The sequence below is a fragment of the Hyperolius riggenbachi genome, chromosome 6 (assembly GCF_040937935.1).
Source record: "Hyperolius riggenbachi isolate aHypRig1 chromosome 6, aHypRig1.pri, whole genome shotgun sequence".
In the NCBI taxonomy this organism is placed as follows: Eukaryota; Metazoa; Chordata; class Amphibia; order Anura; family Hyperoliidae; genus Hyperolius; species Hyperolius riggenbachi.
Window position 1 is genome coordinate 294,192,924 of NC_090651.1, and position 21,576 is coordinate 294,214,499.

At 44.6% G+C, this 21,576-nt stretch overlaps 1 long non-coding RNA gene across 3 annotated transcripts in view; it reads right to left on the minus strand.

Annotated features, from left to right (window-relative positions):
* LOC137521607 (uncharacterized) overlaps positions 1-21,576 on the minus strand; it is a 306,082-nt gene that overhangs the window by 212,335 nt on the left and 72,171 nt on the right. For all 3 annotated transcript variants that reach the window (XR_011022165.1, XR_011022164.1, XR_011022166.1), the window contains one exon: positions 6,741-6,951. This is a non-coding gene — a long non-coding RNA (uncharacterized lncRNA). The remainder of the gene's footprint in view (positions 1-6,740; positions 6,952-21,576) is intronic.

The following is a 21,576-nucleotide window of genomic DNA, read 5'->3' on the forward strand; positions in this document are numbered from 1 at the left end:
GTCCTTAGCAGACCAATGGGGTTCCTTCTGATTTGAAGGAACCCCATTGGTCTGCTAAGGACCAATGGGGCTCCTTGGAGCCCAAATACAAAGATGCTTAGAGAGCTCTGAGCTATATAGCTCAGAGCTCTGTCGGGTCCGTGCAGGACGCTAAGTTCCGCCGGCTCCGCTGCCCTCCCCGCCTCTCCCACATGTCACCCACATGTCACCCACATGTGGGTGACATGTGGGTGACAGATGTGGGCGGGGTGGACAGCGGGGGCCAGCGGGGACTTAGCGTCCTGCACGGACGCGTATGCGGCGGCTGAGCGGCGAGTGACGTCGGGTGCGGCGTAGTTACAATGTAACAAAGTTGTTACATTGTAATAACTTTGTTACATTGTAACTGATAGAACATTTCCGAGGATATTGCGAGGGATCATTTATTTAAAGGGACAGGTAAGTATTATTGGTTAATTAAAAATATTAAAGGACTTTTTTCGTGGTTATGTTTTTTGTTCAATTAAAATACTTTTTCTAAGTGTTTGTGTGTTTATTTACTTTTAACTCTTAAAGGAAATGGGTAAGGGGTACAAGTACCTCTATACTCATTTCTCCTGGGAGGGGGGGTGGGCATCTGGGGGACCCCTTTTTAAAGGGGACTCCCAGATTCCACCATGAACCCCCCCCAGGAAATCGCGGCCTCCACCTCCACCGCCCATCGGAGGTGGAGAAGAGCCCCTTGTCCTTCGATTGGACAAGGGCTCGGAGGGGGAGGGGAAAGCTTGGCTGCCCCTCCCCTTCCGAGACCCCCCAATCCATGGACCATGCGGGCTGGTATAGTCAGGGTGCGCAGCCCCACGCGGCCGGTGCTCCGCATTCTGGCTATCCCAGCCTGCATGGGGGACAAGGGGTTAAAGAGGTCTGGGAGGGGGGACCCCACGTCGTTTTTTTTTTTATATTTCCCACACTCAGAACGAAGTAAGTAAAACTCTTCCCACTTGGGGGAATCTATGAAAATAATACACTATTGTTACCTGTGCAAAAAAAACGGACATTTTCCGCATTTAAAAGACATTTTTGCCCTTGAAACTTAAAAATCGATTTTCTCAAAAACTATAAGGTCTTTTTGAAAAAAAACATTTTCCTCTTATTCCCACTGATCCCCTTAATATACCCTAGGATTTTGGTGTTCCTAAACTTTAAGCAGGCTTTGCTATTAACCGTTAAAGTCGGCGGGTTTTTAAATGTATACATTTTTACTTTGAAACTTTAACATCGATTTTCTCAAAAACTATAAGGTCTTTTTGAAAAAAAAATGTTTCCTCTTATTCCTCCTAATCTCCTTAATATATTCTCCAAATGTGAGGCTCTTAGCATTTAAGGGGGCTTTGCTATTAACCCTTAAAGTCGGCGCCTACCTAACATTGATCCATGCGTCAACTTTTCCGCTTGGGAGCATGGCCATACGCATTAATTTCGTAATACCTACTGTAATGCGAAAATTACGCGAAATTTCGCGAAATCCTTCTTCATTACGATTATGTACTTACGGCCATAATCGTAATTGCACTAATTACGCGAAATTTCGCGAAATCGTAATTAGGTCATTACGCTCATCTCTACTCTCAGGCACTTAACAACCCAATGCCAGGCTGCCAGCACACAGACCCGGTCCACAGCTGCTTTACTTTAACAAATCGGTAATGTCCTGATGCGTGACATAATGAGACGCCAACTAGAGAGTGAAAAACGTACTGATGCTCCGTTTTTTCAGGAGGGGAGGGGAGCGCATCTGACTACTGAAGTGAGGTGGCTACATATACTTAGGGGGAGGGGTTAATATGGCTACCTATACTGAGGGGGTTCATCTGGATACCTATACTGAAGGGAGATCATCGAGCTACCTATAGTGAAGGTGGTGGGTCCTGGTGATCCTGGTCTGACCGGGTAATCACCTGGACACTGCATGATATGCTGCCCACCTTTCTGATACAGCAGGTGTCAGCCACTCAGGCTGAGTTCTCATGATGGTGCCAGGTGCTTCCCACCTTTCATGCCATCGACAGCCAGAGCTCGAACTAATAAGGACAGAAGATAGCAGAACTTCATCACAGCAGAGCTAGCTCTCTCCATACTCCTGTCTGTACTAGTAAGAATAAGTAAATTACCTTATTTTCGGACTATAAGATGCTCCTGACCATTAGACACACCTAGGTTTAGAGGACGAAAAAACGGGAAAATATACAGTGGGTTGCAAAAGTATTCGGCTCCCTTGAAGTTTTCCACATTTTGTCACATTACTGCCACAAACATGAATCAATTTTATTGGAATTCCACATGAAAGACCAACACAAAGTAATGTACACATGAGAAGTGGAACGAAAATCATACATCATTCCAAACATTTTTTTTACAAATAAATAGCTGCAAAGTGGTGTGTGCATAATTATTCGGCCCCCTTTGATCTGAGTGCAGTCAGTAGCCTGTAGAAATTGCCTGATGAGTGCTAATGACTAAATAGAGTGCACCTGTGTGTAATCTAATGTCAGTACAAATACAGCTGCTCTGTGAGGGCCTAAGAGGTTGTCTAAGAGAATATAGGGAGCAACAACACCGTGAAGTCCAAAGAACACACAAGACAGGTCCAAGACAGGTCCGGGATCAAGTTATTGAGAAATTTAAAGCAGGCTTAGGCTACAAAAAGATTTCCAAAGCCTTGAACATCCCACGTAGAACTGTTCAAGCGATCATTCAGAAATGGAAGGAGTATGGCACAACTGTAAACCTACCAAGACAAGGCCGTCCACCTAAACTCAGAAGCCGAACAAGGAGAGCGCTGATCAGAAATGCAGTCAAGAGGCCCATGGTGACTCTGGACAAGCTGCAGAGATCTACAGCTCAGGTGGGAGACTCTGTCCATAGGACAACTATTAGTCATGCACTGTACAAAGTTGGCCTTTATGGAACAGTGGCAAGAAGAAAGGCATTGTTAACAGAAAGCATAAGAAGTCCCATTTGCAGTTTGCCACAAGCCATGTGGGGGACACAGCAACCATGTGGAAGAAGGTGCTCTGGTCAGATGAGACCAAAATGGAACTTTTTGGCCAAAATGCAAAACGCTATGTGTGGCGGAAAACTAACACTGCACATCACTCTGAACACACCATCCCCACTGTCAAATATGGTGGTGGCAGCATCATGCTCGGGGGGGGGGTGCATCTCTTCAGCAGGGATAGGGAAGCTGGTCAGAGTTGATGGGAAGATGGATGGAGCCAAATACAGGGCAAACTTGGAAGAAAACCTCTTGGAGACTGCAAAAGACTTGAGACTGGGGCGGAGGTTCACCTTCCAGCAGGATAATGACCCTAAACATAAAGCCAGGGCAACAATGGAGTGGTTTAAAACAAAACATATCTATGTGTTAGAATGGCCCAGTCAAAGTCCAGATCTAAATCCAATCAAGGATCTGTGGCAAGATCAGAAAACTGCTGTTCACAAACGCTGTCCATCTAATCTGACTGAGCTGGAGCTGTTTTGCAAAGAAGAATGGGCAAGGATTTCAGTATCTAGATGTGCAAAGCTGGTAGAGACATACCCTAAAAGACTGGCAGCTGTAATTGCAGCAAAAGGTGGTTCTACAAAGTATTGACTCAGGGGGCCGAATAATTACGCACACCCCACTTTGCAGTTATTTATTTGTAAAAAATGTTTGGAACCATGTATGATTTTTATTCCACTTCTCACCTGTACACCACTTTGTATTGGTCTTTCATGTGGAATTCCAATAAAATTGATGCATGTTTGTGGCAGTAATGTGACAAAATGTGGAAAACTTCAAGGGGGCCGAATACTTTTGCAACCCACTGTACATATACTAAACCTGGTGCATCCATGGTGAAGGGGCATCTTGTGGATTATGCCCCCTTTGTACCGCATGCCCCTTGTATCTCTTGTGTATCACTGTGTCCTCCTGTGTTCCCATGTGTCTGCCCCTGTCTTCCTTGTGTCCTCCTCTATGCCTCTATGTGTCCCCCTTGTGTCCTCCTTTATGCCCCTTTGTGTCCCCCTGTGTCCTTCGTCTTTTTCCCCCTGTGTCCTCCTCTGCATGGGCACAGTACAGGAAGTCCCGACATTGCGGCGGGTTGGAGGTTCGTATTGGCAGGCGTTCACAAGTTAAGAACTCCCTGCATTTGGACTATAAGACGCAGTAACTTTTCCCCCAACTTTTGGGGTTGAAAAAGTGAGTCTTATAGTCCAAAAATACAGCACATTCAGCTTAAACCTTATACCTCAACCACACCCATCAGAAAATTAGAAAATGAAAACATAGAGTATAATTCCCTTTAAAGTGGACCTCTAGTGTAAGTTAAAGGCAGTGTCAGGGACACTAACCCTATATGTTATAATTCATTACGTTAGCTGCAATTGAATTGACTCACTTCGCTTATTCACTCTATGCTATATAAGGAGAAGGCCCCACCCCCATTATGGATTAACTCCATGGCATCTTTTTCTGAAGGCTGGGTTACCTACTCCAACATCACGAGCAGCGAGCAACATCAGGACACTCAGGGGGAGGTAATCTAGCCTACTATAAGGTTAATTATTTTTTTTACACCCAGGAGGAGGTAATCTAGCCTACTATAAGGTTAATTATTTTTTTACACTCAGGAGGAGGTAATCTAGCCTACTATAAGGTTAATTATTTTTTTACACTCAGGAGGAGGTAATCTAGCCTACTATAAGGTTAATTATTTTTTCCAACATATGTTAGGGGTAAATTTAGCTTTATTCGGGACAGTCTTCCACTACAGACACTTCCAGGCTATTTTTCTCCAACTGCCTAATTTCCTACAGCACATGTATGACATTACTAAGGTTACCAGCCAGGGCTGGTGTCAGGTGAGGTGAGCAGAATGCATTTGCAGGGGAAAGGGAGTCGTAGGACAGAACATTTGCTATTGGCCCCCTAAGGCCAGCCTCTAATGAGGAGCTGGGGAGCAGCATGTAAGTAGGAGAATGAAGGGAGTTGGTGCTGCTGATAATGATCACACTGATCACTGTCATTAAGTACAGGGTTGCTCGTAAACTACGCCAGCGCGAATCTACACGTCGTAGTACGCAACTACGCATCGTAGTTCGTAGGCGAAGTTTAAGAACTACACATACGCATTTCCGCGTAGTCGTAGTCCCGCTATGCGAAGCTTCACCCGCATAGCGTAGTTGTCGTATGTATTGCAAAGTCAACTACGTGTGCGGTAACTGCATCTATATGGATCATTGCGCATGCGCAGAAATATTATTGCCCTTTTATATGCATACAATTCCGCATTGGAAGGTGGAATGTACTCTTATATTAGTTTATATATGTACATAGGTAGCAGATTTTTGCTGAAATTTTTATGCATAAGGGCATAAGCGGCCACATCAACTACGCTTCGCACTACGCGAAGCTTGTGTATTTTAATGCGTATTCTACGGAATGCAAACGTAGTGAAGTTTCTGATTACATAGCCGTAGATTGCGAAGCGTATTTGCGTAAAAATACGCGTAGTTCCAGCGTAGTGAAGTTGGCTGACTACGACCATCCCTGATTAAGTACTACAGGGGCATCCCTTAGAACCAATGGCGCTCCAGGCGACGGCCTGAAATGTCTTTGGTTGAAAACATCCCTGATTGGGGTGTCATAGTTTGCATATGTTATGCATGAAGTTTTGTCATCTGCACCTTTTTATTATACAATGCTGTGTAATATGTTGCCACTTTGTAAATAACACATAATCATTTTATATGTGTAAACAACAGCTTCAAACGGTAGAGAGGTGGCAGGCAAATGGGAGAACATGAGTAATCCCTAAAAATACATATCAACCACCAACATATAATGAAATATTCCTATGCACCATGCCAACAAAGAACATACAATATAAACAAGGCAAAGAATTGGCTCTTGGGTGCATGGGAATATGAACCATAATTTATTGATCAAAAATAGTAAACAGCATCTTAAAAACTGTAGATATCATCAACAATCAACATAATACAATTTTAAAATAGGATTTTGCCACCAATGGAGCATACTGAGTACCGGGACTGCAGTCCCCAAACCTGTCTTAACCAGTCCAAGCCCTGCTGGTAAAGTTCAATGGAAAATATATATACTGTATAAATGGAAAATATATATACTGTATATATGATGATCCAGCCTGTATTGCCAAAAAACATAGATTCCAGAATAATTAATCGATATATGGTTGATCCCAGTCACAGATCAATTAAAAGTTCAACAATAGATTGTACTAATGTGGCTATAGCTCACAGGACCAAACTGTTTGTAAAGTAAGCATCGATGAGTAAATGGCAAAGCCAGCCACACACATGTAAAGTTCATTGCCAAAATCACACTCAGCATGGAAAAGTCCTTCATTTGCTATAAAACATGCCAGGTGATGTGACAGTTGTAACCCCCAGTCGCAGGGTGTAGCAACGTAAATGTTCATAAAGCAAGATCCAGACTTGATAGGCAATTGTGAGACCAAAAGAGCCTCCAAGCTGTTATCATACAATAGGTCGCATTATATAATAATTGTTGTACATATCATAAAACATGTTAAAAATGACTTCTGAAACCATCACCAAACATTAGATGAGAAACACATAGATCCCTAACTTTCGGTCCTAAAAATATAAACCTGCTTAATGGTTATGATAATTGTACATTGTATTTATGATAGGTTAATGAATAGAAAATAACTCACATTGGTGTGGATTGAATATCAGGCCAAGGCACGTTTCGGTGACATCTGGAGCTGCCGGCAGTATCACGCACACTTAGAAGATATTAGGCCAAAAATACTATAATCACAGCAGGTTGTTTCTTTAAATGCCATGCAGACAGATTGATAGCAGGATTTGCTGCAGATGTAAACCATGTAACAGGAGACAGAACACATGTTGCCTGTGCTTCACCTGTTAAACACAGTAATGCAGCACACATTAGATGGACTGGAAACTGTCCCAACACACACTACACACAAGGCCACTCTTGTAAAGAATCATTTTAAAAATGCACTTGAAAACATTTAAACTCCGGCATTGGTTTTAGTGATGAGCGTAATGATCTAATGACGATTACGCAAAATTTTGCACAATTTCGTGAAATTTTGCGTTTCGCCTTTATGGGGAATTTTGAAATTATTATCGTTTTTCGTAATTACAATCGTTTAGGTAACACAAACAAATCAGAATTTTGTGTTTAACACAGAAATTTGTCCATTCTCGAAATTGTGTTCCAGTCCAGAGCCTCCTGATACATTTAAAGTGACAGCACTTTATCAGATATTGCAAGGCCCAAAACCAAGTGTCTCAGCATGCATGACCGCTAAGTGCACCTTGACAAAGAGCACCTGTCTTAGAAGTGGCTGCAGGTAGAGCCTCCTGATACATTTAAAGCGACAGCACGTGCAGGGACCTTTGCATTATCAGATATTGCAATGCCCAAAACCAAGTGTCTCAACATGACAGCTAAGTGCACCATGGCAAAGAGCACCTGTCTTATGCTACGTACACACATGCGACAACGATCGTTCGTTGAGAACGACGAACGAACTTTTAATTGATGAAAGAACGACCTAAGTAAAGATAGTTTTAAAAGGTGTGTAACGATCTGATCGTTAGAACGAACGTTACATCACGTAAAGCAACTATTGCGCCTGCGCATAAAAATGAGAAGTTTCACAGAGAAATAGTGAAATGCGCATGTCAAGCCTAGTACGGACGACCGTTTCCAACGATGTACTACTTTTGCAAACGATCGTCGTTGGTTAAAATCCGCCGAGACAGAACTTTCTTTTGTAGCGATTTGGCTCGTTCGTCGTTTGCCTTAATAGTCGGTGGTTCGTTTTTTGTAACGATCGTCGTTGGTAAAGATCGGGGAACGATCGTTACAAACGACTATAGTCGCATGTGTGTACGCACCTTAAGAAGTAGCTGCAGATAGAGCCTCCTAATACATTTAGAGCGACAGAATGTGCAGGGGCTTTTGCATTATCAGTAATTGCAATCAGTAATTGGAATCAATGAGTGAGTTTCCTGAGTTTAGTCATTACCTAAATGTGCATAATTACTATTAGAAACAAAATTACGTCCATTTTTGTAATTAAATAACTTTGTTTCTATAGAAAACATGAAACTACCAAATTTTGCGTTAAACGCAAAATTACGAAAGTGAAATTTCACTTACGGAATTCCAAATTACTGTTTGTATAGCAATTACGAAATTACAAATTAGAGTTGTAGCAGCAAAATTGACAAGCCCGTAATTAAAGGAACTCCGAGCAGTGCAGAAACTATGGAAAGATGCATATCATTTTAAAGCTCTCTTTCTCCTCTTTCCAATGATATATAAATCGCCACCCTACGCCTTTTAGTTTTCGCTATTTTCGCGATTGAAATTGCAGCGGCCGCGACTTCGATCGTGAAAATAGAGAAAACTAAAAGGCGTAGGGCGGCGATTTAGGGGTCGTCAGAAAGAGGAGAAAGAGAGCTTTAAAATGATATCCATCTTTCCATAGTTACATTGTATTACACAGGCCAACTTTTTCTGCTGAATGGAGCTGCTGACTTTGAGAAAAAGTCGCCCTGTGTAATACAATGTAACTATGGAAAGATGGATATAATTTTAAAGCTCTCTTTCTCCTCCTTCTGACGACCCCTAAATCGTCGCCCTATGCCTTTTAGTTTTCTCTATTTTCGCGATCAAAATCGCGGCCGCGGCAATTTCAATCGCGAAAATAGCGAAAACTAAAAGGCGTAGGGTGGCGGTTTATATATCATTGGAAAGAGGAGAAAGAGAGCTTTAAAATGATATGCATCTTTCCATAGTTTTTGCACTGCTCGGAGTCCCTTTAAGGAAACACAAAATTACGAAAATCTCAACTCAACACTTATTGGCTTGCACTAATTCACTAATTAGTTAAAGTGGAAGTCCAGGCAAATCTTTGTCTTTAGCAGGTGCGTAACAATAAACCCTGCAAGGGTTGCAGCCACAGTAGGGCCCAGAAGCTGAAGGGGGCCCTGTGGGGGGAGAAGTTTCTTTTCCCTGTCCTGAGAAACCAACAACTAATGGCTGGGATATTTTAAAAAAAAAACTTTCTGCTCTCTGCACAATTGCTCTAATGACTGCATCTGCTCAGCCACTGATAAGGAATCATACTGTAACGATTGGTGTCAGCACGCAGAGAGAATCTGATTATTGGTGATCTGCAGTATCACCAAGAATGCAGATATATACCTGATTATTGATGATCTGCAGAATAACCGATAATACAGATATATTGCTAACCTCTGGACACCTATAGGTAAGTGAGTGATTGGTGTAACAGTAACGCACCTGCTGAGCAGGTGACCATTGACAGCAAAGAGACACTGCTCTGAGAGCACAGGAACCTTCCTGCAGCCTGAGGCTCCTCAAGGGGAGGAGTCAGGCTAAGGATAGGGAAGGCCAGTGAGTGAGTGACACCTGATGGTGGATGTCACTATCTGGTCTGGAGACTATCTCTTAACAGGAGAGATAGCTCTCAAGGTTGGCCTCGCCTGGTCAGCAACACACTGACAGATAAAGTACAAAGACAGAAGACTGATTCGGTATCCAAGGCAAGCAGGGTCTGGCAACGGAATATCAGATATGCGAGGTACCGAATCAGAAGACAGAGGAGTAGTCGGAAAAGCTATAAGTCATAACATATAACAAACAATGCCTATTCTGGGTGCCAGGTCCTTGGTCTCAGCACCCCGGAACTAGTCTGAAGTATACACAGATGATAATACAGTTCCCTAGACTGGGTGCGAGGTCCGTGGTCTCAGCACCCTGGAACTAGTCTGAAATATAGCACAGATGGTAGTACAGTTCTCTAAGCTGGGTGTGAGGTCCTTGGTCTCTACACCCTGGAACTAGTCTGAAGGTATTACACAGATGATAACACAGTTCCCTAAGCTGGGTGTGAGGTCCTTGGTCTCTACACCCTGGAACTAGCTTAAGCAGAAACAGAATACAATTCAAATAATCTGGCTAAGTGTGAATTCCCAGGTCCACCTGGCTCAAACACACTGAAGGATCTGACTAGGTCTGAGTGCTTCCACGTAGTGATCGCAACGGCAGACAACTTGCAAGTGACCAGCAGAAACTATATATGGAGTAGTGCTCTCCAGCACCACCCCTAATTGCTCAACCAATAGTATCCTGCTCTGGAGTCAGCTGACTCTTCCTGCTTAGTATAAGAATTCTGCCTCTCAGCGCGCGCGTGTATTCCTAAGCCTATGTGCACTAACAGACTCAGCCACACCAGACACACGCTGCTGCGTGCAAACCGCCGCGCTGGACGCGGAACCAGCCGCCTTACTGTTGTTGCATGCGGTGGCTTTTCCGCATTCTGCCCTGCCACCAGACACACGCTTCCGCGTGCAAACCGCCGCACTGGACGCGGTCTCTCACACATACAAAGTTTTGTAGTCAGAGATTTGTAGACAGTCCCTATTCAGTGTGCAGCAGGTTCTTGTGCACAGCGCCCAACCCCCAGCCTCTCTACCCCTCCCCAAGTGCTCTGTACTGTAGTGATGCTGTAGAAGTCTGCAGAGTCAGTTCTGCTCCATCAGAGATGGACAGAGTGAGTATAATAAGCTGAGACCGGGAGCACACTCGTCTGTCGGTTTTATGTATACGTTTTCTGCACACCATGGGCTTGATTCACTAAACCGTGAGAACTCAAATATCACACCTTATCAAAGATATCACACCTTATCAAAGTTAACACGCCTTATCGGAGTAGCATAGCGAGCGCTTCGAACTTATGCCTGCTAAATGGAAATGGTACTCGTCCTGCCCTGAGCCCCTGCAAGTTCAAAGCGCTCGCTATGCTACTCTGATAGGGCGTGTTAACTTTGATAAGGTGTGAATTCTTAGTGAATCAAGCCCCGTGTGTGTCTGTATGGGCTCGATTCACTAAAGCGTGATAACTCTTATCACGACTGTAATAAGCGCTTTTGCGCACGATTTCACGGGCGCAAACCTTTACGCGCGATAAATAATGACTTTGTTCGCAAAGGCGGTATATTACGTGATAAACATCAGTTTCACCTGATATCACTGCAGATCACACGATATAACTGCACACAGCACATCACACGATACGCTTGAAACTTTGCACACGATCAGCGTAGCACCATTGCTGATTTCAGTAACAAACTCTACCTGTTTAACCGTAATTATCACGTGAAAAGTGTGTTTATCGCGTGAAGCGCAACACTGTACGCGCGATAAGAATTATCACGCGATCGCTAAACTTTTCATGCGCAACGTGCGCGCACAATGGTTTGCGCGTGCAAAGCTTTAACACGTGATAACTATGTTATCACGCTTTAGTGAATCGAGCCCGTTGTGTGAAAACATGCACATTTTATCACAGAAGCAAATGTAATTGATAGAGATAATATGTGTAGTGCTTCACTGCTGTCACTTTCTATCTGCATGGGAAAAAACATTCAAATGTGCACAAGCCAATTGTATAATATTGGTTCTCAGTTCACCTGTGCAGAAGGTGAGGGAGGGGGGCCCATACAAAGTTTTGAAGGAGGGTCCAGTGATCTCTAGTTATGCCCTGGTCTTTAGTTTTGGACAGAGCAATGGAGAAGTAAGTTTGCAACCTATGGCAAGTTTCAATGGCTGTCATGATCTATGGTAGGCATATAGAGAACAATGGGCTGGTACCCACTGTAAGCAGCGATCGCATTTTGTGTAGGTTTTTTTCTGCAGTTTGCAGTGTGACTTTGGGTGATTTCAAAGTGCTTTTTAAAGTAATGCCAGTGATTGTACAGTGATTGAAATTGTGTACTTTTCTTTGTGGTTGGGGAGTGATTCAGGTAATAAATTGCTTCTTGCAAAGCGATTTTGCAGCGATCCTGTTCTTTGTAGTAGAGCGCAAAAGGTCCAAAAATGCTGCAGGACCCGCGATTGCAATTTGTGGAAATCGCAATCACTCCTGTGGAATCACCTTTAATTAGCCTAAAGGTGGCCACACGATACAATAAAATGATCCGATTTTACGGCAATTCGATAAAAACGATTGGATCTCCTGAAAAAAATCAAAAACTAGTTGTTTATTCGACTGAAAAATCCGATCGGATTTCCCGCTTTTTTCGATTTTTATCGATCCGGAATGCCAGATATTTTTCTTAAATTTCTCTAAAGATTGTATGGTGTGTGTTAGATTGTCAATTTATTAATATACACACCTTATCAATTTTCTCAGAGTTTCCAATCATTTTTATCATAACTGGGGAAAAATTGAACATAGGTGTGTGGTACATTGGTCATATTTTTAAAATGTTACAATCAGTCTGAAAAATGTATTGTATTTCTTAAATTGAACAGATATTAAAAAAGTGTATGGTGTGTGGCCACCTTAACCACTTCGCATCCAGACCTTGTTTTCCCCTTACTGACCAGAGCAGTTTTGACGTTTTAGCTATGTCCCTATTCAATCAGCAATAGCTTTATCCCTACTCACGACACCTAAATGATCTAGATATCGTTTTTTTCAGGATAAACTAGACTTTCATTGGGGGATATTTTGTCCCGAGAATTTTTTTTTCTGAGCATTTTAGCAGGAAAAAAGAGGGAAAACCGTTAAAATTGCATTATTTCTCAGGTTTTCTTCAATTCTAGTAAAAAATACAAAGTGCAGTAGTACAGTAGGTAAAAGAATTGCCATCAGTATTAAGTCCCCCAAGAATAGATAGCCAGATGTGTGCCAAGTATCAGACCCCCCCCCAGTATAGCCAGATGTGCCCCCCAATATCAGCCTCCATTATAGCCAGATATGTCCCCGCATTTGCGAACCCCCACATATATATATATATATATATATATATATATATATATATACAGCTGCGTATCCCAATAAAGCCCCCCTCATTATAGCCAGATGTGTCCCCAAGATCAATGTTCCCCACAATAGCCAGATGTTCCCTAAGGATTAGCGCCCCCGCCCCATTATTGCATAAGTGCCCCCCAGCATTAAGTTATGTCCCTCAGGACCATCAGATGTGCCCCCCATTATGAAATTCCCCACCCCATTACCCTGATGGGCCCCAATAATAATTTCAACCCCCCCACTTCAGATTTGGAACCCCCACCCTCTTATGGACAGCCAGATGTGCCCCCCCCCCCTCCTTACCACTATTCCCCCCTCCAGGCCGGATAGTTAAAAAAAAGCCCCTGCAAGATGAATATCTCACCTGAACTGGTTCCTGCGATCATCCTTCAGCTTCAGCCTCCATTCACCGCGGTGCACGCAGCCCTGTGATACCGAACACCGGGTCCCGGCTTGATGACGTCATCAAGCCGGGACCCGGATATTCAGTGTCACAGGGCTGAGTGAAGAGCGGTGCATGGAGGCTGGAGCTGCAGGATGATCGCAGGAACCAGTTCAGGTAAGATATTCATCTTGCAGGGGCATTTTTTTTAACATTCCGACCATGGAGGGGGAGAGATGAATGATCACGCTGTTTGCTACAGCGATGATCGTTCATCCGCGGGGGGGGGGTCACTAATTGGCTACAAGGGAACATGTTCCCTTTTGCCAATTAGTAAGGCAGCTGACAGTGCCGGGGGGTGCGCTCTGAAGCGCACCTGTTCCTGCACAAAAGCGCTGCAAGCAGGTCAGTATATCTACGTCGCTGTGGCTTGGAGGATGCCACAGCTGACGTAGATATACTGTAGCGTTGGGAAAAGTGGTTAAGGGTGTTTCCACTACACGCAGGGATGCAGAATGGATGCAGAAAAACTGACTCCAATGAATGCCTATGGGAAAATCTGCATCAGAAATATCGCGTTTGGTGGAAACAGGCCCATAGGCAGTCATTGGAGTCCGTTTTTCTGCATCCGTTCTGCATCCAATCTGTGTGTAGTGGAAACAGGCCCTAACACTTTTGCAATCGCTGGTGATAAGTTAAATCGCTGACTTTACGGGGCTAAATGTGACACAACAGAGGGGGCCATGAGAATATTGAGGGAGCAGATGAACTACAGGGGACTGGAAGAAGACCCAGGTAAGAAAAATCTTTTTCTACATTCTTCCGAGGTACGCTCTAAGTTTTGTACAATTTTTTGTAACACCTGTCCCAAACGTCATTTACCACAGAGAAATGAAAATCCATAACATACACTAATGAGGGCCACACAAACTGAAACATACACGATATACAAGTAGGAATTGCACTTAAAGGATACCCGAAGTGACATGTGACATGATGAGATAGACATGGGTATGTATAGTGCCTAGCACACAAATAACTATGTTGTATTCCTTTTTTTCTATCTCTGCCTGACAAAGTTAAATATCATGTATGTAAGTGCCTGACTCAGTCCTGACTCGGACAGGAAGTGACTACAGTGTGACCTCACTGATAAGAAATTCCAACTATAAAACACTTTCCTAGCAGAAAATGGCTTCTGAGAGCTAGAGATGGCCCGAACCTCCGATTTTCGGTTCGCGAACCGGGTTTGCGAACTTCCGCAAAAGTTCGGTTCGCGCAAACTTCCGCGAACCGCAGTAGACTTCAATGGGGGGGGGGGGCGAACTTTGAAAACTAGAAGCATTTATGCTGGCCAGAAAAGTGATGGAAAAGATGTTTCATGGGGTCTAACATCTGAGTTTTTGCATGGATGAGTGGGATAGACACCAAAAGTCCCAGGGAAAAATCTAGATTTGACGCAAAGCAGCGCACATTGAGCCTGATTCACAAAGCGGTGATAACTTAGTTATCAAGCCTAAAAGACTTTAGGCGTGATAACCTTTGCACTGCTGAGTTAGCACCGTTTTGTGCTCTTTATCGCGCGCAAAGTTTTGCGCGTGCAATCGCGCAACTCCGCGCGCAGCGCCCATAGGGTTTAATGGGCACATCGCGCACACTGCACCGTGCGCCGCGCGCTCGCGCGGGAATTTCGCGCCAGTTTCATTTTATCAAACCTAAACTGAGTTTAGGCGTGATAAAGGGCTTTTCACAGGCGTGCAAACACTTTGCACCGCTTTGTGAATCAGGCCGATTGAATGCTAAATTGCAGGCCTAAAGTGCTTTAAAACATCTTGCATGTGTATACATCAATCAGGGAGTGTAATTAGAGTACTGCAATTCTCTTGTGTTACGTAGCTGTGCTCAGGCACTGGGCAGCTGCATCACATCAGACTTGGGGCTTGATTCACAAAACGGTGCTAACTGTTAGCACGCTGTGAAAAGTGCTTTACGCGCAAAAATTCGCATTCGCGCATTAATGCAAATTTTTTGTGTGTTAACAGTCGCATTTGCATGAAAAATTTGCATTATCGCATGAAATCGAACATTAACGCGTGAACGCGAAATTTTGCACGTGATAACCGGTTTTTCGCGCAAAACCCGTTTTTTCACACGAAAACGAACTAAAAGCAGTGCTAACAGCCGTGCTAACAGTTAGCACCGTTTTGTGAATCAAGCCCTTGGAGTGCTGTGTCTGGATTCATAAACACAGCATTGTGTAAGTACATATACAGCATTCCATATCTTATTGGTATTGTCTGTGTCGTGTAAATCTTGCTGATGTCTTCCTCCTCCCCAGGTGTACTGCATATGTAATAAAGCAGATTGTAAACACATCCAGACTTTATTACTGTTACCTGCCTCTCACACTCATCACACAAAGCCCATGTGAGACCTTCTGCATTCACTGCAATCTGCTTCCTTATGTGCATATTACTCCCTGTACACTTCAGTCTGCTGCCAGCAGTAGATGTTTTTGTTTTGACTTCTGACTAAAAAGCAGTGGTTTGTGACGCGCAGACACATATTGTCTGCAAAGTACTGCGTGTTAATAACATACAGGTAAGGTGCTCCCTTCCATTTGGATTCCTCTGAACTGAATATTGCATATTTCCGTCCGGAAAAATAAGATTTGTGCTACTTTCATTTTGAAGATAATAGCACATATTATTTCCAAAACAATACCATCACCCAGCCCCCTTACAACATCCTACATACATGAAACTGGTATGGGTGGGCAGTGCTGTGCATGTGCTCATTTGTGCTGCAAAAATCATCTTTCTACCTTTTATAGCTTTTAAGATATTCACATTTTTGTAAAGGTCAAAAGTTCACTAAGGCTCACTCAGCCTTTTGTGATGTTAGAGTGTAATTTAGCCGCCAGCAGTAGCTGGAAGACAAATTAGGTCTTGCCCCACTGTCCATGGCGACCTGGAAGAGGAATAGTAATTAATGCAGCCGGGACTTTTGCAGGAGCAGGTTGAGCCATTTTTCGGCTTTACTCCCAAATTTCCTGGCGTCTTAACTATATGTACGCAGTTTTAAGGTGCATGCCTAGTGTGATGATTGCCATCAAGATTATCACGTATCAGATAATCTCACAAATGGAGTAAAGGTAGCCATACATCTAGCGATGTATGGGCAGATTTGACCAGGAGACCAGGGGCGTAACTAGACATCACTGGGCCCCCCTGCAAAACATTGGAAGGGGCCCCCCCACCCCCCTCGCTTTCTGCACAGGAAAAGGACCAATGTGTTTTCCCCATGCAGAGAAAAACACTTTGACTTAAAGGAAATGTCAGGCAATCTATGCTACCCCCAGATCTACTTACCCGGGGCTTCCTCCAGTCCCTTGCAGCTGACAAGTACTTGTCACAGCTCTGTTCCCAGTATATACATACACACACAGCCGTATTATTTTACTACATGAAAGCACATGCTATATAGAGGAACAACAATGACATGCTGAACTGAAGATATAGTATTCACTTTGGCAAAACGTTCAGAATGTCACTGATTGATACTGTTATTGCGGGATCTCGGACTCAGTATGACAAAACAAGCTCTCAATGAGGCAGCCAGTCAGACATCAATCTTTCCCATTCCACTGTGTCCAGTAATTAGACACCATAAGGTCACTAGCCTGTGTGATAAGAATTTAGGAATCTTTTCTGAGGGAATGTCTACAACTTTTTTTCCAACTGTGACTCCTTTGTTTGTAATGTTGTACATGAAGTCATCAGAACTGCTGCAGTGTGAGACAGATGTTTTTTTACGAACCCTAGGGAGCAGGGACAGTGTAAAAATTCCAAAGTGTGTATGATTCCTTATCTGTGTGGTGGACACATGCAGGCAACATAACAATGGTACGAGAGTAGAATACATTTTCTCTCCATGCCCTTAGTGCTTGTCAGTCTCTCAAACTTTTTCCCCCACGGGCCCCCTGTGGCTTCTGGGCCCCCCTGCGGAGGCATCCCTTGCAGGGTCTATTGTTACGCCCCTGCAGGAGACTAATCTCTCGCTAATCAAATCTGATAAGAGAGAGATCAGTCAGCTGCCCATACACCGCAAGCCAATTAATAATCAATTTCATGCTGAAATTGATCCAGAATTAGCCTTGTGACGCCGTATCCATCCGCCTCATCACTGTCCTCTAATGATAAATGTCCCCCTGGTGCCCAGTGCAAGGTACACATTACCTGTCTGCGACTTCCGCTTGTCCCCCCCTGGCTTCTGGCATTCCTCCTCTGCATACACGCGTGCCCCCACGTGGTTTCCTAGTAAGAGCACGCATGTGTCACGTCTAGGAAACCACATGAGGCGCGCATGTATGGACAGCGGAGTGCACCTGGAGCAGCAGAGGGACAAGCAGAGGCTGAGGACAGGTAATGTACACCTTACACTGGGCACTGGGGGACATTTATCATTGGGGGGAATGGGAAAGGTGGTTTTGCCGCTTTCGTCGATCATCGCGAAATTCCAAGCTATTCCCGCTCACACCTGATCGAGCCAGTCGACCTTACATCTTGCTGCATGCGCAATCGACAATGCAACCAATTTTTGGCCTGACTGACCGCCAAGTGCATCCAATTCAATAATCGAATTGATTGGTCGATCGGCCGCCAAGTCGCCTGATGTATGGCCACCTTAAAGGAAACCAGAGACTAAAAAAAGAAAAGTTTTATACATACCTGGGGCTTCCTCCAGCCCCATGCGCACAGATCACTCCAACACAGCGGCAAGAGAGATACGTAGAGGGCGAAATTCTCTTGCGCAGACTGGCTGCGACTGGCAGAAGTTACGGGACCCGGTACCGGTGATACAGAAGGCTGAGGACGGCGGTGTGGGAGCAATCCATGTGCATGGGGCTGGAGGAAGCCCCAGGTATGTATGAAACTTTTTTTTAGTCTCTGGTACACTTTAAGCAAGCACATCTTTTATCAAGAATCTCACTGAGAACAAGGTAATGAGCCCTGTTGCACACAAGAGGGAGACATTGTACCTCAAGCAGACACACAGTGTGATAAGAGTACAATTACAAGATGAAATCTGGGCAGACAGCAGAGTTCAGCTCAGTTGATTATTTAAAAAAAAAGGCCTGTGCAAAATACCCCAGAATTAATTTTACATTTTGGAATTCGAGTTTTTAAAACTTGCTGCATCATGTTAATATAATCCCTAGAGTAAAGGGGAAAACATAAAGCAGAACAGAAAGAAGACAGAGAGTGATTACCAACAGCAGAGAACACTGGAGAAGATAGGTGAAGCTGTGCTGATATTAAGTGTCTTTCATTCGTTGTCAAATATTTGAAAAACATACTCGGGGCCATATCAGAACATAGTGGGGTGAATGAAAGGACAGTGCAACCCTTTTACTAATATATTCAGTTTTATTCTGGATTAATTGAGATATGAGCAACTGTGTTATACTTATGGACCGCGGTTCCGTGGATGGCGTCCCCTGCTCTCTGTGCGCGCGCACGTGGCTGGCTGTAGTTTGTTGATCTCGGCCGGGGGCGTGTGCATGGTTGTACGCAATGGCGTCAGGTGTAATGTACGCATACGCGGGGCTTTGCCCTACGTATGTACGTATGTGCATGCGTCTGGGGTTCGCGCTAAACAGGCTATAAAAGGCCAGCCCTTCCAAACAGTCAGTGCTGTTCGTTCTGACAGCTGAGTGGTTGCTCTAGCCTTGTGCTCTTGACCTGCCTTCTATTTGTTGCTGATACTGGTTCTGACCTGGCTTGCCTTTGACTAAGCTCTTGTCTGCTGCCTGTCCCTGACTTGGATTGTACCTGGATTCTGCTCTTGTCTGCTGCCTGCCCCTGACTCGGATTGTACCTGCATTCTGCTCTTGTCTGCTGCCTGCCCCTGACTCGGATTGTACTTGGATTCTGCTCTTGTCTGCTGCCTGCCCCTGACTCGGATTGTACCTGGATTCTGCTCTTGTCTGCTGCCTGCCCCTGACTCGGATTGTACCTGCATTCTGCTCTTGTCTGCTGCCTGCCACTGACTCGGATTATACCTGGATTCTGCTCTTGTCTGCTGCCTGCCCCTGACTCGGATTGTACCTGGATTCTGCTCTTGTCTGCTGCCTGCCCCTGACTCGGATTGTACTTGGATTCTGCTCTTGTCTGCTGCCTGCCCCTGACTCGGATTGTACCTGGATTCTGCTCTTGTCTGCTGCCTGCCCCTGACTCGGATTGTACCTGCATTCTGCTCTTGTCTGCTGCCTGCCACTGACTCGGATTATACCTGGATTCTGCTCTTGTCTGCTGCCTGCCCCTGACTCGGATTGTACCTGGATTCTGCTCTTGTCTGCTGCCTGCCACTGACTCGGATTATACCTGGATTCTGCTCTTGCCTGCTGCCTGCCCCTGACTCGGATTATACCTGGATTCTGCTCTTGCCTCCTGCCTGCCCCTGACTCGGATTGTACCTGGATTCTGCTCTGGTCTGCTGCCTGCCCCTGACTCGGATTGTACCTGGATTCTGCTCTTGTCTGCTGCCTGCCCTTGACTCGGATTGTACCTGGATTCTGCTCTTGTCTGCTGCCTGCCCTTGACTCGGATTGTACCTGGATTCTGCACTTGTCTGCTGCCTGCCCCTGACTCGGATTGTACCTGGATTCTGCTCTTGTCTGCTGTCTGCCCCTGACTCGGATTGTACCTGGATTCTGCTCTTGTCTGCTGTCTGCCCCTGACTCGGATTCAGGGCCGGGCCGAGGCATAGGCTGGAGAGGCTTCAGCCTCAGGGCGCAGTGTAGGGGGGTGCACAATTCATTCAGCTGTCAATCCCTAATTGTGTATGAAGCAGAAAGAAATAAGAAAAGGGGATACATAGCAGTGACTGCAAGCCAGCAATCAGTGTGTGACAGCTGGGGTGGGAGGGATGGAGGGGCGCACTTTGGTGTCTCAGCCTTGGGTGCTGGAGGACCTTGTCCCAGCTCTGCTCGGATTGTACCTGGATTCTGCTCTTGTCTGCTGTCTGCCCCTGACTCGGATTGTACCTGGATTCTGCTCTTGTCTGCTGCCTGCCCCTGACTTGGATTGTACATTGGATTCTGCTCTTGTCTGCTGCCTGCCGTTACCCGAATTGTACTTGGACTTTGTTCAAAACCGCTGGTGTGTAGCCAAGGGCATTTCCTGGAAGTTATTTGACTGAGGGGCCAATTGGGTATTGAAGAGCACTATTACGGGGAGCAGGCAGGAATCCAAAGACAGCAAGCAGTAGGAGGACAATCAGTAGCAGTTAATCTAGCCCACTATTTTTCACTGCACTTTTTTTTTGGCTTCAGGGGTACTTTAACGACAGTATTAAGTAAAATAAATGTAATTACACACTTAAATTCTCTTGCCATCTGTCACTGTTTCTATTGTCTTTATGGAGCACAATCATGATGTCTCTTGGAAAACATTATGAGCCGCTATGCATGTATGAAGACATTACTTATGTTGGATACCAACAAAGACTGGCAGGATCCACATTGCTGCTATAGCAACTGGGCAAGCTGCTGCTGAAATGGATTAGGAACTACTGCTTAGAATCTAGAACTGCGTTGCTGTGGAAACCACAAAGTCTAGAAAATTCTACCTCTGACATATACTAGCAAAAGTTTACAGATATTAAATACTGTGAGCTTATGAAAACTATGTGCACATCACACTTTAAATTGATGTCACAAAAATAAACCGTAAAGACAGAATAACTCTAGGTACCAAAGAAAAGAGCCAGAGGGAATCCCCAGCCTTGCTTCTTTTTTTCAAACTGTCCATTGAAATAACAAATATTCAAATAATTCACTGTAATTCAGCAATAAAGTTGTCAATGGGGTGACTATTGGCTCATGACCTCTGGATTGCAGGAATTGTTTGCTGCATGATATTCACTTCATGTTCAACCCTCCACAAAACCGTGCTCTCACAACCATGCACACACATCCAGGCCTGGGCCTTGGGAGGCTGCTGGTCAGGGGGTGGCTGGACATGGAAAAGGAGTTGCTGAATATGGAAGTGAAGCTGTAATGGGGAGCAACATATGGAAGAGGGGAAATGCTGCACAGCAGACAGAGGTGTGAGGAGTGGGGGAGGAAATTCAGGACTGGTCTCACTATATGCATTCTAGATCATAGTTACATAGTTATTTGTGTTGAAAAAAGACATCGAGTTCAACAAGAGAACAAAGTACAACTCCAGCATGCTCCCTCACATATCCCTGTTGATCCAGAGGAAGGCAAAAAACCTT